Here is a 19,376-nt window from a genome sequence, read left to right on the forward strand (position 1 = left end):
TTGAATGCTGCCTGTAGTTGTTACATTTTGGTAGGGGAGGTCAGTGCAAATTCAACTGATGTGCTGAAAATGGAGAAGTATCAACCAACTTTTAAGTATAAAATAGTGTTGGATGATAACGAATTTCCAGAACAGTTTATTGCTTTCAGTGGTTATATTTGTCACACACATTTGCACTGAAATCTGGCAGGGACCAGGAATGAAAAGTCAGAATGCCATGAAGAAGACTTCCCAGCTCAGGTTGCCTTCACTGGCTTTTGTTGTTTCAGCGTACTGTCTTAGCACCCATGAAATCTCGCTTCTCTCCTGCATCAAGCTTTGGGAGAGCCTTTCCTGACCTACAGATCCCCTGCTTGCCCTCGGATTCTTTGTTTTGTGTTTGGGAATTTCTCACTTGCCAAACATCAATGTCTGAGAGTAAACTCTTTCACCAAAGCTTCAGGCAATTTCCTTAGCGTAACAATGGTTCATTCAGATTAGTCTTTGTGTCCCTCCTGCTTTCCATGAAGCTTCTCAGCAGAGGTGGTACATCCGGCGATTTTCAGAACCTTGTAAAAGGTGCATGGCCTCATAGCCCAAGGCATATGAATGTTCTATATATTTCCCCCTGACTTTACTATGCCTATTTAAAGTGCTGAGCAAACCAGTGCAAGATTGTGATGTTGGAGATACCAACTGGAAAGCGATGTTATCCAGATTTCAGGCTGGAATTTTACCTTGTGAGAGCAGTTTCACACACAAAAGGGAGCAAACAGTTGTAGCTGGACATTTACAGTATTTTCAGTCACATTCCTGCATTTTTGCTGTTTCAATAGACTAATCCAAATTAGGATGTTGCTCTCTCTAAAGGTGTATTTTTATTGTTCTCCATTATGTGTTGCTGTTACATGGGAGGATAAACATCTTTCTGCATAATCTCTCAGCACAGATAAACCTTTCAATATTCAAAAAGATTGTGTACAAAGGAAATACTGTTGCATGCAGCTGCTACTAAGTGACCACAAAGTGTTGCAGTAGCACTAAAATCTTGGAGCAGTTAAAAGACTGGAGCGATCTCCAAACTGGCTGTTGCCTCTTTTTGCTGAAGTCTGACAACACACCTGAGATGAGCAGAGAACAGCAGTGTTGTCCTGCAAAATACTGCTCCACTCATCCTCTCAAAATGATCGTGATACCCTTGGTTAAAGAATACTTTTGTCAGTGATAGGAAATTTTTGAAGTTTTTGCATACTTTCCTCTTCCACAGGACATCTCTTTTTGCTTTGGAGCTTTTCTGAAGACAAGAGTCAGGTAATATCAATTTTCTGTGACTTTGTCGCAGTCTTGTCATGTTGGTCTTCTGTTTTCTCTGCAGAAATGCATGAGTTCTGTGGTAAGGAATGCCAAGCATAAGTCTTCTGTCTCTATCCAGTCATCTCAGAAGTACAGTTTTGAAAAATCCTGTGTTGTGTTGTTTCTCAAACAAACAGTTATACAATGGTGCCAGGTATGCTGGGTTTCTTGATATCATTTTCCTTTCTTCCCTTCCTATTGAAATAAAGAGAAGGGATGCTTTGGAATGAAAAATGCACGGTTCATTATGTAGACCATCATAGCTCCTTGGACTGGAGCCATGCTTTTCCACTGGTGTAGTTTCCATGCCCCACAGTGTATGGTCACATATCCTCTTTTTCTTTTGAAGACTTTAATTGTAAACATGTGCTTAAACTGGATACGTTCATAGTTGTTGTGTATGCAGTGGCAGAGATCCGCATTCTAGAATGAGATCAAAGCACAGGCAGGGAAATGTTAGTAAATTGTTTGAGGTGTGCTTATATTAGGTCCGTGGTTACTTTGTGTTTGTGTGTAATAAACCCGAGACTCCAACTGCAATGGCTCTAGTGAGACTACTGATCAACTGAATATAATTTAAACATAACGAGCTTAATGAAAGCATACTTGCTATTTCTGATGTAGACAGCACTGTTTGGAGGCTTGTGGAGTGATGGAAGGGGACATTTTTACACGGTGTGTAGTCTAGCCTTTAGCTTCAACCCAGAGAAGTATGTCCTCTCTGATCTGACTTATAAGACCATAGTGAGAGATCAGTGATACTAAGGGGAGGGATATCACATGCACAGTGATGATTATCAGTGACTTTTCAACTTCGAAGAGGGTGTGGAAGAAGCGTTTTCATTTCTGTGGCTATCGCTGCATAATGTAGAACAGTACATAGAGTCAGGCTTCAGTTTAGCAAAACTGATTGTTCATGTATTTGCAGTCTAGTTGATAGATATTAACCTGTACTTCTAGAGTAGATGATTTAGAGTCTGAAAAAAGGTTATACAACTTCATAAACAGTGTAGGTGATACTGATACTATTACTTAGGTTGAGCTGGAATTTATGGTTCCCCAGACCTTTTGCAAAAGTTGATGGATATGTTGTACACACAAGGTACCTAATTCGGCTGTTTAGCTAGTCTTTTCTAGTGATTCATGCAAAATCCTGTCTCTAGGGGTCTCTGAGACCAGCTGCAGTGGTACATCGTGTGTGAGAATTGTGTGTGTTTTCTATTTGCTAATTTTAGGACATTTCTAATATATGTGATATTGTAAGGGTACTAGAAATATAGATAAATGCAGCAGAGCGAGATGAATAAAGGTTGCACTGAAATATAAATGGCCAAAATAATTTGTAATACGATAGGTTTTTGAAAACGTCTAACATTTTTCATGAACAAAAAGCTGTAGTATAAATTCAAAACTATGGATAAATATGTACATATGGTAAAGGTACTTTTTACTTCAGAATATACATAGCTTTTGCTCTGTGAAAAAGGTAAGGCAAGGATGTTTCCTTGTGCCTTAGTGTGCATGGAAATGAAATTGGCAGTTATGCTTGAAGGGAGCTTTACTGTAGTCCACAGGTCCATACACTTTGTGGCCTGTGATCTGGAAGTGGTCTCATTTACATGTATTTAAAAAGTCTTGCGTTTCTGCCGCACAGACAAAGCCTCTTCATTCTAGGTGACTAAAGGCAGGCTTTTTTACCCGTGTAGGAATTAACTTTTCACTGTAGTAAATTGGCCAAGCACCAAGGAACTCTCCTGCTAGAGCTGATGGCTCATCTGTTACCTACTAGAGCTTGAGTCAATGTCTGTCAAAATGCCGAATTTGAGGCCTGGGCTTGGTGTGTTCCACCCCCCACTGCCCCCAGTCAAGTGCCTGAACAAACTGTGTACCAGTTAATGATAAGTATCAACTAGAAGCATGAAGCACACTTCAGAGTCTTAGGCATGTGAGACTAGTGTCAGTCTGTGAACCCATATGTGGTTCATGTACTTGTGTCTGGAGTTGAGATGAACTTTGAGCTTCAACCCTGAGCTGATAGGACAGCATTCATGGAGGCAATAGATGCAGTTCTCTGGAAGTCAGTTGGCTTCCTGACCCCTCCCCCCTTAACTCTGATGTTTGAAACTGATTCCAGCATCCAGTTATGAAAAGGCCGTATTGGCTGTTAGTTTTATTGTACAGGTGAGAAAGCTTAAGCTCTGAGCAAGTCATGTTTTGTTTTCTTACAGCTTTGTTGTTCAAGCCAGAAATAAACTCCTATATCCTAACTCAAAGGCATGAGAACAATCGGGAAAATCTGTGACCTAGTTGCATTTAAAAGCCATTATTTTCATCTTCCAGAGGCAGTTTTCACTTATCAGTAATAAGCAGCTAACTTAAAGTACAATAAAAAGTTTGAGGAGAGGAAAGATAAACTGTTGTGTTTAAATGGTGATGGATTTAGTAAGTTCTTGTTGGAAACTTTTCCTCAAAGACTATTGCAGTGATGGAGTACCATCGAGCCACAACAATTCTGAATCGATTGCCTTCCCCATCAGGAATACAGTGAGAAAACAGGTATGTGCCCATCCTTGCTGTTTAAAGTAGTGGTTAGCTATTGCCAATTAGTTTTCCTCCTGTTTGTTCCAGGAGAATTCAAAATTTCTCTGGCAGTTAGAAGTTGGAAATGACTCTGATATTTAATCCTTTCCCAGCCTAACTCCCATTAAAAAAAAAAAAAAACACCACCAAAACCCTCACCAGACACTAATCAGATCACAAATTTAAAAGTGTAACAGAATGTACAAACTAGTAAAGACAAATTCACCGAGTCTTTGATGCTTCCTCAGAGTAACTTTCACATGGACAAAGACTGGTGAGGTGTGATACCTTGCCTGCATTATGTGCTTTTATTGGTCTAGGTGAGAATGGAAAAGTCGTCGTATCCTATGAAGGTACCTCTCACAGTACTCTCATTTTACAGTAAAAATGTACAAAATACCATATCCTCTTCCCGTGCTCTGTGAATGGAAACACGTTTTATTGTTGTTCTTTGTAATGGTTATGTTCTCTGAGAATGAGTTAGTTCCCATTGATTGCTGTAGGAGTCGAATGAAGTTTTAAGAGGCAAGCTTCTACTTTATTATCTTTCTTCTAAAAGGTGTTGCAATGTATTCAAGGCAGTGAAAGTCCTTTTGTGATCAGATTTTATTGTAGATTACCTGCACAGGTGTCTACTCCTTCAAGACTCATGACTTCAGTGAGTCATGTCTTTGTTATCCTCAGTTGGCTTCTTTCTTTCTTCAGTTTCTTTTTGTCTCTTCCATGTACCTTCTTTGTGTTTCTTATTCGTTCTCCTTATTTTTTCCTCTAACTTTTATGTTTGATCTGTGTATTTTAGAATTCTTTCATTTTGATTTATCCAAAGGGTGGAGTGGAAAAACTCAGCTTCGTGGGACAGATGGAGTATGCAAAAGGTTCACAAATCACTTAAATTATGCTCATAGGACTACCTGTGGGCAGAGAGTTGAATATACAATATCAATAACGAGCAAATTGGCCAAAGAAATCCATTGACACATTATTTTTAAAGAGGAAATAATTATGGAAAGAAGGACTTTCTCTGCTGATCTCATTCTGCCAAAGTTCAGCCTAGGGGTAAAAAGTATCTTATTTGTTTAATGCTGTGTTTGGTAATATCAGTTCAGTCTGGTACTCAGTTTTGACAGTGAGATGTTGCTTCCATTTGTTTGATAGCTATGGTTTCCCACGGTGCACTGCGTACGTTATAACTGTACCAAGACAACTGATACGCAGAGTAGAGCTGACATCTTGGTGTCTCGGTTCGATGCTTGAATTTATACTCTGTAAAAGACGGTGGAGTATGGACTGATTGCAAGAGCGATTTGAAGAAGTCTGTTGCTTATTATGTCAACAATTAAATGAGTATCACCCATCACTAGTCATTAACTTCATATTTAGGTCAGATTAATTGTCTGAAAAAAGTTGGGAACTGTATACTCTGTGCGTGTTAGTAATGTGGGTATAGTGATTAGGGATACCTGTGGTAAACTTCACTAATAAGGGAAGAGTTGCCCTCTATTAATCAGCATATACTGAAGAGTCTGCAAGTAGCGTTGCATAATGAGGGTGAAGAACTTCTACTCTGTTATTAACCATTAAAAAAATAAAATCAGGTTCAGCCCAATGAGTTTGTTTTTCTAGTGTTTTGAATGGATTCATGACTTAAACTGTTTAGCAGATTGACTTGCTTAAGAAACACAACTGGTTTCTAGCTGACACATAGGATTTTATGAAGTGACAGACCACAGCTGCCAATTGCCAAGGTCAGTGGGATGTTCCATATTGGCAGTCCCATAGTATGTGCATAGACTAGTCTAAAAAAAAGATGCGGGGGGGGGGGGAAGAGGGGAGTGACAACAGGGAAGGAAAGCAGTTCTCAGTTCAGTTAATGTGGTTTTAAAAGTATCCTAAATGCAAAAGTGTCTGCTTTGTAAAAATAAGTCCAAGACAGGCTTTGTGCGTTGGTCAGACTTCTGTTGTACCTTGGGTTTTTGGTGAGTGTTTTTCCTGTTGAGTTTTCCAAGTAAAAATCAGCAGCCTGGTCAAGGAATGGGAAAAGAAATATGCAATGACTGTTGTGTGCGGTTTTTTTCACCATTATTTCTAAGTGAAAGATAGTCATTAAACTTTCATGATTTGTCAGCTTCTCTAGGGAAGCTGGTGGGAGGAAAGAACCCTAGGATTGTTCTTGCTGAACTCATACTATTTATTTCTGTTGGAGAAGGATCATGCCCTAAGTCAGCAGGTGAAATAAATAATGCTTAAGTCTTCAGCTTGCTATTAATTCATGATTATTTTTCTTATCATTAAATGGGTGGGAGATTGACAGGTCAGATATTTTATTCCCAAGCATTACTGTGGATCTGCAGGAAAAAACTTGAGCAACTTAATTCTTCTCTCTGTGATCCTGTTTACTCCCCATAAACCAGAGAAAATCATGTTGTCTTAAGAGAAGCACTGAAGAGCAAGATCTCAAAGTAAGTTCTAATCCTCATACTTGGAAAAAGAGCCTTCAGAAGATGCAGATATCTGGGAATGTTTCAATGGGATGGAAATGCACAGTTCTTGGGAGTTGTGCGGTGGCCCAGGTAGATTTAATCATTGGAAGGGCAGAAAAATAAGGAAGATACAGACATAGGTAATTGAAGGGTAAGTTTGACCTTTGTTAGACCATGTAAAAATGTGCCCTTGCAGATGTGGTAATATTACCAATAGTTATCTAATGTAGTTTCTGGAATTTTGAGTAATGACCCACTCATAGGGACACTTTCAGTTATTCAGTAAACTGTTGTGCATTCATTTAGTTTCCAGCAATTTATGAAATGAGGTTGCAAACCTCTCTCTGAACTTGTTCCAACATTAAATGGACTGAGTATTTTCTGTGCTCTGCCTGGAATCCTTTGATATGACAAAAATGAGGTCTTCTGTGAGAGCATTGGTGCCTTTTCTACACACCTAGGTGTAAGGCGGTTAGACAAATACATTGTGTTGTGCACTGATCCTATGTTTAAAATGGGGAAGGAAAAAAGAATTTAACTCAAAGCAGGAGCATATCCTTTAATGGTAACCCATAAACCCAGGCCACAGCACCAGTTCAAAGTGCTTTTGAAAGCCATGAAAACCATTTTGCGTGTCCTGCTGAATGTAATTGGGGAGTACAACGTGCGATACTTTGTGAGAAGGAAAGCTGTGGCAAAACCACAGGTCTCAAGTACAGACCTCAAAGTGATGTTTCTGTCAGAACCACGCAACAGTTGCTGCATCCCTGGCTTTACAAGTGGGAAGCTTCAAAGGGGCAGGCTTTGAATAACAAATGTGCTTATGACAGCTTTCCAAGTGGAAGATAACGACCTGCACATGTTGACTTCTAGCTCTGTGATCATAGTCAAAGGTGAGCTCACAGAAAGGAGGCTTTGTTTCCTGAGATGAGCAAGTGACAGAACCAACATTCATTATGGGTTGCTGATGATTCTATAATAGTATTTGTAAGTATCTATATACGTTTAGGTATGTCCTTTCACTGATGACATGCCCTGTATGTTATTTTCACTGATTTGAGTCATGTTTATTACGCTTATGGCCTCATTCAGTGCTAACTGAAGTAAGAGTCCATCAGCAGGCTTTACTATAAGTAGAATGGAAAAGTAAATGAAGTAGTGATAAAAAGGTAAAGAAGTAATTTTTGCTTGTTCACAGTAGTTTCTTAAACTGGAATATGCTTGTACTGTGATTCCCAGATACCTTATACTCCACATTGTATGTTGGGTCTAAGTAACTCCTGCAGGAAACCAGGATCAAAAACTTGAGGAAATTCCCTACACGCTTAGAAAACACACAGTATTTAACAGTTATTAAAGCACTTTGAGTTCTCAAAGTCCCCAGCATTAAAATACTCTCAGCAAAATATGTTTTATTAGGAACAGAGCTATTTGTACTTCTGGCCTTAAACTGAGAGCCTTGGTGAACCGTATGTGAGGCTAGGAACCGGCTAAGGTGAAAAATTCCCAGACATTTGAGATATTGCAATTTTACATCAGCTGAGAATACACCTGTTTGTTTATACAGAAAAGTAGGATGAAGGAAAAGGAGTAGTCCAGGCTCTGACGCCTGTTCTTTGGGTGCAGTGGGAATACAAGGATGGCAGTTCTGCGTCATTGCTGTCACTTGAGTAACAGCTCCTGGTAGGCAAGGTTGCAGCTCCTTCTTTTAAGGGCTTGTTTCCTTATCCAGGTACTGGAGAGGCCTGGAGCCTTTGCCAGGCTGGCCCCATTAAATGGGCCAGCTGGTAACTAGCAAAAAAGTAAGGTGCAAATGAGTCAGTTTCTAACAATGTCCTCAGTCTTTGTTCCTGTGGTCTGAAACGCTTCGTGCTGAAACACTTCCACATAGGAGATAGTAATGACTTACATTCCAGATTGGTGCAAAAATAACACTTGTTTTTTTGTTGTGTTTTTTTTTTTTTTTTTTTTTGGAAGATCAGCAAAGGCATAAAACTGGAACTGAGCAACACTTCTCTTTGGCCTGTCTGAAGGCTCAGGAAGCCGATGATGGTTCAGAATGTTGTGTTTTTTTTTTTTTCCTGAGCTGATTCAGTAACTCTACGATTTTTTTTTTTTCCTATGAGCAATGAGCTGTTGAGTGGTTATGCCACTAAGAACCAGCCCATGCTGCTTGTGAACACCAGAATTTTCTGTGACCCTTCTCAGCTGACTCATGATTATAGCTGTATAACACTACTCTTTGCCTAGAATTACTTTGTATTTTTTAAAAAGCACAAAACCCTCCCTACCTGAACCATACAGTTATTCAACAGAATTTAGTCTGAAGGGAGGGCAGGAGAACCCCTGAAGGAAAAGGAAAATTTTAAGTGGTCGGGATAGAGGCACATGATATATGTGGACCTTGTTCTATAGGGACTCCATGCTGGCCTGCCAAAATCAAGCAGGAAATGGAAACGGAGAAGACAAATTCTTGGCTTCTGAGTCAGACTTGAGGGTTAAGCCACAGCCAAGCCACGGATGCCCTCTAAATCTTTCTAGGTAGGATCGTGGAAATTAGATGTGACGGAACAGAGCTCTTGGTCAATGGAAAGTCCTGATCTAGAGTTACATGAGGTTCACTTGCATGTTTTATCTAAAAGGCTTGTCCGAAATAGTGGCGTTTCTCCTATCACAAGCTGAACTGTAGGAATTTTGCTTTAGTTTAGATTATTGAAACCCGGAGGGAAAGCTGCTTTAGAGACCCCTTACAGGATAATGTTCTGAGAAAATTGTTCTTCTGATGCCTTGATTTGAAACTCATGCTTCTCATTAACACAAGCTGCAGGGAGCCTGGAAATCTGTCCCTGACAAGGGTCTGCATTAGCTGGAAAACAGTATGAATCCACCACATGGGTGTACAGGGTTAAAAAGCAAAGTAGGAGAAGAAAGGAGAGACCCAAATTAGGTATCTGTTATCGATTTGAGAGCCACATGATTTAAGAAAAAAATCTGTACTGAACTGATTTTCAGGAAACCAGCTCTCCTGATAGATTGACCAGTGCAGTGTGACATGAGAACACTGCCTCCTAGTACTTTAATTTAGGGAAATATTTTTTTTCTTCCCAATTGAACATCAGCATTCCTGTGAAACCTGTCAGTTGACGAACGAGAAACTGTGGCACAGAAGACCTTCGTTTCCCCCCCCCGCCCCGAGGGAACTGTTAAGGGGTTTTTCTCTCTGTGTTGGATTTGCAGGGCAGTGTACTACTCGAGATGTGAATCCTCTGAGCTGGAGGCTTCTGATCTTGCCTGTCTGTAGAGGAGTTGCTGGAGATTTTTTTGAGTTTCTCTGATCATATTTAGTCTGATAGCCATGATTCGCATATTCAGAGACAGAGTATAGACTAATGTGAACACAGTGGTGGTGTGTTTCAATTCTAATGCTGACCTACAGTATCCTATTTTAGTGACTACCTTAAGTGTATATTTCTTCTGTTTATTTTTGGGTAGGATTTCCTTTCTTGGTGGCATATTTTTTGAGTAGAGGCAGTAAATAAAATAGCAGAATTCCTGAGCCCTATGGTACCAGTATTATGTGGTGTAATGTGTCATTGTCATTTGATGTATTGCTCAGTGCAGCAGGTCTGGGTAAATTGCAAGATCTGTGTGAAACTTAGAGCAATGTGCTATCATATGCCTAGGTTGGATTTTGTTAGAGGAAAATACATTTTAATTTGACAAATGAAGAGAGAGTAGCCCAATAACGTGCAACAAAGTTTCAGTATGTGAAAACCAACTGTAAAATACGTAGGCCTAAAAGGTTCAGTAATTTTTCTGACTTCCTTTGGACATTGTTTGCTGCCTTGTTAATCTTCTGAAAGAACATTAAATGATCCATTTATGTTCTGAAATACAAACTATTATACAGCTGAAACAGGAACTTGCTTTCTTTACTTAAGATGTACTATGCTTAATATGTGATTCATCCTACCGATGGCAGCTTTTCTAACTTGAGTCTCTCTCGAAGACACATTAAAAGATGTAGAAAAATGAAGTTGTTATGAACGCGCCCATCCAGAAACTGGACTGAGGTAGCTAGATTAACCAAGCTGGGCTTTCACTGTGCCTTTCACACCTAGAACACCATGTGCAATTATGCTGCGTAAGTGACTTCAGTGGTGACAGAAAATTGCAGACCAGTAAATACAATGTACTTGGTATATCTAATATGGGATGTTGATTGACGCAGCAGGGACAATTTCTCTTCGGTTTATTAAATAGGATTAACTTGATATATTCAGGAAGCTGATTGTGCCTTCTGGGGAAGAAACCTGAAACGTGGCTTATCAGTAGGCATGTGCTGTGTGAAGCTGCAAGTAGTTCTCTGCACAGGAATTCCAGCTGTGCCTATCCTGCCCTCAGTATAAATTGAGGGCCATTTTGGCCTGCATAGGTGTGTCCAAACTGGAGACTGAGTGCTTCCTTGCTCCCAGGTTCATGGCCATGTGCTGACTTTCCACAATAATATGCAAAGGCAATTTAGAAGTAGACTTTTGTTTTTAAAAGGGCTCTATGTAAATATGGCTTCAGAAGTCTTAAAGGGAATGGACTTAAACCCATTAGTAGAACTGGTCAAGAAACTACATTCCTGTCTTCAGAAAGTTTGAGACTTCAGAATGTTTCCTGTTCTATGAAGTATGATAAACTTACAAAGTCTTTTTAATTTTCCAGAAGTACTTTGAGAGATGGACAGTGACAGCTGTCTGGTATTAGGTTGATGATTAGGAGATGTCTAATGAAGTCCTTGATCTCACCTCTGGTTTACTGAGTAAAAGATTTGTGTTATGTATATTTTAACCTTGATTTAAAAAAGGTAGAAAAAAATTCTTAGACTGCCAACTTAAACCCGGGACTTCCAGGTACCAAGTATTTGGCATACTTCAGTGTGTAAGGACTTGCTGGCTCTCGCTGTCAGCTGAGTTGAAGGGAGCAAGAACTCGCTGCTTTTTTTTCTTTCGATGTTCTTCCTGTTGGGTGTTTGAGTGAGACTTCTTTTTTTCTTTAGGATTATGACCTGATTACTTCAGATCAGAGAAGCTGTTTATGGTGAAAGTTGCATGAGAATTGGTACAGCTTTGCACATGATTTACCTTAATCAAATCGTTAGGAGTTTGCAAAAGAGGTTTAATTGAAATTTCCAATCTGGATCTGCATATGTAAAACAGCACAAAGTCCAGGTAGCAAATAACACAGAATTATTATCTTGCTTCTAGGCCAGATTGTATCAACTTCTGGCATATTTATTTTCAATAACCCTATTAATAGAGAGCTGCATGTCATTCTGCTTGGCAAAAGTTAGCCTAAGCTGATTAATGCCTGTGTATTCTTTTGGACAGAATTAAAGATAACCTGCTGGATGACTTTGTATTCTTTACTAGATGCAAAGTGTAGCACACCAGTCTCTTTCTGGTCTGAATGATCTCCTTTTGTAAACTGAGCAGTTCCTGTGCAATTGAAAGAAAATTTGCACGAACTCCTAGAACGGACACTAAATAAAAATACACATAAAGAAAACAGGCACTGTATGATGAATGATGCATACAAATATCTCCAAAGAAACAGCATATTTTATTACCCATTTCAGTGACATAAAGGCTTAAAAATTATGTTTTTGTGTTCAAACATCTATCACCAAATCAAAATTACATTTCAAATGATGTAACGTTGCTTATGCTAAAAACCCTGTGAAAGTATGTTTTCTAATGTGACCTGGATATCTTGATGAGGCACCATTTTTCATCTAGTCTGAATCCTTGTTTACTTGCATGGCTTTTGATGGGACTTGAAAAAGGTAAATAAAAATGAGGAATAGCTTCTGAGAGAAATATTTATAAACCTATACTTTGAAATATACAGCTCTGTGACTCTGGTAAAATATATTGGGGAGAGGAGGTTGCTTGTGTGACACAGGCTCAAAATAGGAGTAGCTTAGTTATTTTTGAGAATTGCTTCTGTATCTTGGTTTGGCCAAGACTTTCTTTCCATTGCGGAGAATATTAACTGCTTGGCTGGTGATTCCTAAAGTTCATAGTCCAAAAAAAAAAAATTCTTATGAATGTAGAAGAACTACTGAAGAGTATGTGGTTAACCAAAAGAGTAATGATAAGGTTTACAACATCTCTTGGAACTTCATTCACAACAAGGATGTGAAGGCTGCTTAATATGAGTTCTCATGTGCTTTTCTTTAAGTAGGTAGCAAGTTATGTGGTTTTATGAAATCTCTAAACTGAGGAAAATGCTTTCTTCTAAGGTATGCTTCCAAGGTAGCAATACAAAAATAACTTGTTATGATAGCAAATTCAGAATGAAGTCATAAAGTGCTTTCACCTTCTACAATTACCAATGAAAACAAGAACTGTAAAGTTGCGCTCTCTGACCTACTGTCTCACAGGCAATTGTAGGCTCATTTACAAAAGTTACTCCAGAATAAAGCAGTTATGCTTGGTGAAACACACATGGAGATTGAGGCCCTCCCCTTAAGCATCCTGACTTGATCCAACTTTGCCTATCTCATTCTTAGCCCTCCTCCCCTATCCTCTCTCCAGCCCTGACACACATACCCAAAGAGTCCCTCAGTGCTTTCCAGCTGGCTGTTTAGAAATATCTTTGAAAAATAAAATGCTAGCAATTAAAATAACCGCATAACATTTTGTTTGATAAAGCCTGGAACTGTACATCGTACACAATGAGGCCTAAAAATCAATATGGCAGTGCCGAGTTTTCTGCTGACCGGGTATTTTGGCTGTCCCTTGGACCTGTGTCTAACAGCAACAATGCCGCAATTACGAGGTGCAAGACCCATGTAGCTGAACTTTTACCTCACTGGCAACAAAGAATGTGCCAGTTGCAATGTATTAGGCTTTCCCTTGACAAGCTTAAGGCACAGTAATGAGACAGTTGCATGGGAAAGACTGGTGAAGTAATCAATCAAATCTGTGTTTTAGTCTGTTCATGCTTGTAGCTAAGAAACTGAGACTGAAGGGTTGGGAGGAAAAAAGATGACTGATCATAGCTTTTATATCTACTCTTTTTAATCATAGTGCTTGACTAGGTTAGGAGACTGACCTCCAGGCAGTGGAGAGGGGAGAGGCTCCTATGCAGAGCCTCAAGACTAACTCCCCCAGGTTTCCTTTTTCCCCAAATCACAGAATATGCTTTGGAAGCATTTTATTGTGAGGCTTACAGCAGTACAAGCTGCTTTTTATTTCCCAGCCTGGCTCCTATTTAATGCTTCTAACATTCAACAGTTGTCCTTGCTCTTTCTTGGTCCCCATTTCATCTCTCTCCTGAGCTTCATGTAGCCATTTACCTTTGTTTCCTCTAAGGTGCCCCAAATGAGAACAATAATATTTTATCTCCAATACAAGTCAGTGGGGAATTGAGCTCTGCTTATCATATCCAAATTATTACCGTTTATGAGACAATTTTGCCTTTCTTTATAGAAGCAGTTTATGCACTATATTCAAATATCTTTTAGTGGAATAATTACTGTTGCAATCTTATTTTACCCTTCTACTCCTTAAATCTTTAATACATTTGGATAATTAAATATTTAATCAGTATTGTATTTTTATCTGCTTTTGATGCCCCTTTCTATAATAAAGGGAACTGGACTGTACAGCAGAAATCAAACTATTACTAGTAACAATAATTAGTACTATTAAGAGTGTTGAGGAATCTTGAGATACAAAGAATGTCAAACAAAAAAGGTTATACAGATGTTAAAATCTTATATGGCACGAGGGGCTGAGAAATTCATGATTTTGTGATCTACACTGGTGTTGGCAAGAACCCTTGCAAAAATTACACGACCATTTAAAAATCATTTCGTCCTTACTGGCATTCAGGTCTTAGTGATTTTCCTAGATGGATTGTGGTTGGTGTGTGAAACTTTCAATGGCGCAGTCTAATCAATACCATCAGTGTCAAGATACTTCCTTATGCCTCTTGTGTTTCAAGTGAGGTCAAGATTATTAATGGGTACAATTTCTTGGAAACACTTATTTTCTAAAACTTCAATGTGATATGACCACTTCTGAGCTGCATTAACGTTTCCATTTCATTAATCATTGTGACCTAAGATGGGCAGGTCCTTATGTGGTTTCCTAATTTTTTCCCCCTTTTTTTTCCACCCCTCTCAAGTACTTGGTTTTGGAAAGTAGACACATATAAGCAGCTTGCATGTTAATGAAAATCAGCTTACTTTTTCCAGGGAGTGCAAAAAATTCAAACTAAAGCTTTATTTTTCATCTTCTTCACTAATGAGGACTTTTATTTGTATAACTTGAAACAGTGTGTTAGTTCCGCGCTGATACTTTGTGTACGCAGTTGCTGCCTAGGAACAATTTTTTAATGCTTGATACCTGAAAAAAACACTGTTGTACACTCCTAATTCTAAACATAAAAAAGTTTTAGATGGCAGAGTGCTTTTATTAAGGAAAATAATTTTGCTTGGAAAACAAAATTCTCAGTGTATGAGTAACTGAAAATTTGAAAAATATTAAGCTATCTTGTAATGTTCTTCAGAAGCAAAATTTTCTAAGCAATGTTTGTATATCTTAGGGTTGTAGTCTCCTTTATACATAGAAATCCTCTCATGCCAAACTCTTGTTGGAGCTCGTGTCCAAAGTAGAAGAGTTAGGAGTTCCTAGTTTTAGTGAAGTGAAGAAGAATAATTTATAAGATAAAATTGAAACTGAAGTTCCAGTGCAAGCGATACATGGAGACAGAGAGCAAAATAATGCTTTTGAACCAGAAATGTTTGTGGGGACAATGAGGAAAAACTTCACCTTTGCTGTAGATGTTTCTTTAGAGTTCTTATTCTGTAGGCTTACTTGTAATATGGGTGAATTATTATTATTTGTCATAAAAATATTCCCCAAAACTCACTGAAACTGACTGGAAAATGAAGTTAAGTGAGAACTTGGAATGGCAAACCTGTCCCTCTTCTGTGTTATGATACAGTTCATAATTATATGATGGCGTATTATTTTTTCTATCAACTGCTGCTCCAGTTAATTCACTCATGAAGTACTGTTTGTATGGTATTCTTTCTATAAATTCAATAATCTTTCTCCAGACCGTCTTTACATCTTCCGAAATTTATATATTTACATGCATCCCCCTCAGTTATCCCCCCAACTCTTGTATTAAGTAGATCAAAGCTAAAAGCAACAATACATGGCCTTATGTTAGCTTATGTATTTATTGTCTAGTTTAATTTCTGTGACAGCTGCTTTGCTTTGAGCAGATGTTTTCACTGAAGAATTCAGTAATGCCTAAATCCCTTTAATACACTCATGTGAGTCCTCATTTAGTTTCGTTCTTTTCATTATATGTTCACTTGACTCTCTAGACTGCATGTTGTCTACAGTCACATTGTTTACATCTTCATTTCTAGCTCTTTCAGAAACTTAAGGTTTTCAAGGTTTTTTTTGTTTGTTTTGAAACACTTTATTTTGCTAGCGCTTATGTTATTCTCAAATAACCTACTTGTCAAATAGGTGGCTGGAGCATCCAAGTACTAAACTCTATCTGTGCTGCAGTTATCTTTTGTGATGCGTCATTTATCTGTATAAACATCAGTTAATTTGGGCTCTTGCAGTTTACTAAAAGGGCCTGCTAAACACCAAGTTGTATCTTGGAAATAAATAGTTCTAAAGAACTTGGTATAGTATAAAGCTTATCAGTAACTGTTTCCCAAAGCAAAGACTCTTGCATGTTATCCAGGCTTCCAAAGCTTCTTGCTGTGCGTTGAGTGTTTTTAATGCATTAAGAAAGAGAGGGGAGAAAATTTATCTTCTTCACACTTGGAAACTGTATGTGTCTGAGAGCGTCCATAGCGAGTGAAGGGAAAACTTGTTGCTTTGTTAACTCTTCTTTCAATTCATGGAAGAAGATCTGAGCCAGTATAACTTTGAATAAAATGGTGTTACCCCGAAGGACAAGTTACCTCCAACCTCATTTCTTTACTCAGATTCTTCTTCGTATAAATCCTCTGCCCCAACCTCACAACAAGGACATGCTCTGTACCCTTCTGTTTGACCCCTAACAGAAAAGACTACTTAGGAAATGCTTTAACATGATTTTCCAAGCTTGTGTACCAGGACCAGAAAGTGTTGCTGGTAAATGTATGATTTCTGCTTCTCTGCCTATAGGAACACAGAAAAGTGCATGAATGATGTTTGCAAGTTTAAACTAAGGAAGAAAGCATTCAAGAAAACTTGGTAGTAAAAAAAAATCTCAACTGAAAAAAATGTAGAAGAAAAACCTTTACTGGCTATCCATGATTTTCAGGTATTTAAGGTGTTATTTAAAGTCAGGTTTTTATGATTCATAGAAAGTTTATGGTAGACAGGAAAGATCCAGTGAGGGGAAATGCAGAACAGGAGTTATGACTTACATTGAGATAAACCACCAGTATCACTCCCAAGTATTTATCTTCATTGATGGTAAGGCTCAGATGACTCTTCCTGGTGGCTTTTCCTTATGTGGAAAAATTTCCTAGTATACTTAATGATGCTCATTTCAAAAGAAGTGGCTGTAGCCTCACCGTGTACATATTTGCTGTTTGAGTAGTTCCTCTTAAAAGAGTAAGCTTTGTGCCATAACTGCTAGTGTTTTGATATTTCCCCCAACTTTCTATACTCTGTTCCATTTTGTTTAAACGCACAAATACCATTTACAAGGGTCCATGATTGCTTATGCAGTTTTATTTTTGATTGGGGCAAGGATGTTCTTGTTCAGCCCTTCAACTGAAAAAAGCTGGTGAGGCAAGTTGCCACAGAGATCTAGTTGTTATGTTTACGGTTTGTCTTAGAAATAGCTTCATGCTTGTGCTCCAGCTCATGCTTGTCTAGCATCCAAACAGCTGGCATTTAAGCCTGCCTTGGATGGGGCTTTAGATAAGCTCTAAAGCATGAACGAAAAGAATGTCTGAGAGCCTTGGGTGGACCTGGTAAAGCACCATGTGATGAGGTATGATCAGGAACAGCAATGGGTTGTGTTTGTCTCAGCCCTTACCCAATGTATCATACTGCATTACATAATTAACACGGGCCAGTCACATCTGGAGTGGTCACATGTGATGAAGTAGTAGAGGGCAAGCAGGAAGGGTCTTTTTCTGACACTGAATGTGTAGAGAGCAGCTCAGAGGGCGTGTCATACTATAGTCTGCTTCCTGGCCATACTCCTACACAGGATGTAAACGAGGCCAGAGTTCTTGAGTGTTTTTCTGGAGCTAATTAAATATATGTGTGTGTATGTAGATATAAATACAAGTATGGAGTTAAATGTCTTCACATTAGCATAGCAGCTTTGCCTGCCTCATTCACCATGTTCCCATATAACTTTGTGTGCAACATGAATAGGAGGAGATTATAGTATTACAGCCCTGAGAAGTGTCCTGAGAGCTTGCCAAGCAGAAGAACAGTTGTTTAATATTACCTCTGTTTAGAAGCAATTATATCCAGGAAAATGCATTTCAGATCAGACCTTCTAAAGCTTGTCAAGGCTAGTTCACCCTTAACTATTTCAAAGCCAGGTGATGCATCTAAAATCACTAGTTTCTTTCATCATTTGCCAAGGTGCTCATGCCATAGCTGTGCTTGTGCTGGGCAAAATACCAAAATGAGGGGGGTTGGGAATCAAGGAAATGCCTGTAAAATGTGATATTATTTGGGGTGCTCAAGCGTTCTGTCACTTTGGTTTCAAGCTGTGGGGATGAGATTGTCCTGTGGAATGAGCAGGCCATATTGAGGAGGAGGGCTTGGATGATCAGGAGGGAGGGCTCAGCTGTATTTACCTGGGAGGTGGCTTCTGAATGGAGGGCTGACAACACAGGTGAGATCCCTTAATCAATGCTGGTGGGGCAGGAGGACTAATCAGCTGGTGATAGAAGGGAATAGGGCTTTGTCTGTGTGGGCCAGGGAGAATTTTCCCCTAGGGGTTGCTGTGCTCTGGGGTAGATTGTCCTAACAGACAGCTGCCTGTCTCTCCCCTTTCCCTTCCCCAAGCTTTTTATGATACTAAGCTGCTTAGCTTTTAGGTTTGAAGGATACTGAACAGATGATTTTATCTTCCTTTCCTACATAAATGGAACACAATATAGGGATGCAGCTTTTGCTGCTTAGTGTGTTGACTCTTAGCTAAGGTGGCTTCTCTTCTATATTTTGAATTGCACTTTAACTCTGTCTCTGGCTGCCTGACACTCAGCTGATGTTGAAATCCATGCAGAGCAGCAGGTAGTGAAGCTGCTAGTGAGCACCAAGAACCTCGTAAGCAAAGGTCTAGCAATTGGTTCCTTAAGTGATGGTGGTGTATTTTTCTCCCAGGAGCTTGTTCGTTGGTACTGTATCTCCTCATGAAGTTTCTCTGGTTACGAGTACATGTTGGTTCTGATTTACTCTTGCACCTCCAGACCTTGTATAAGTTGACTGAAATTCAAGAAGTGAAAGTTGATTTACTTTCTTTTTCCTAGATGTGATTTTGCTGCTATGATAGTGGATGTGCTGACTTTATTCTGAGCAGCTCTACTGCAAAGGGTGGTTCTTCACAGTGCAAAATATTTTGCTTTGCAACCAAGCAGGAATGGCCAGATAAGTCCATCTGCCTGTCATCCAGAACAGTTATCCATAGAAACTGATACAGCCAGCTGCTTTACTGCCAGTGCAGCTCGGGGAAAAGATTTCAAAACAAGTCCAAAGGAGAGTTATTTTCTTTCTTACTGAGGTCTTGATCTAATTCTGGCCTGAAACTGGTCTCTTTCTTATTAAGTGTGTCTTAAATGGGTTATTTAAGGTTGGCAAAGACTACCTGCCTGTCTTGCTTGCAGCATTTTTCTTCAAATTATCAATTGCTTTGGTGGTTTTAAACTGTACGGGAATTAAACTTTTACCCAAAGAAAAACTGCTTTTCTGAGTTGATACTTGCACATGAAGGTTA

This window comes from Nyctibius grandis, chromosome 6 (assembly GCF_013368605.1).
Source record: "Nyctibius grandis isolate bNycGra1 chromosome 6, bNycGra1.pri, whole genome shotgun sequence".
In the NCBI taxonomy this organism is placed as follows: Eukaryota; Metazoa; Chordata; class Aves; order Nyctibiiformes; family Nyctibiidae; genus Nyctibius; species Nyctibius grandis.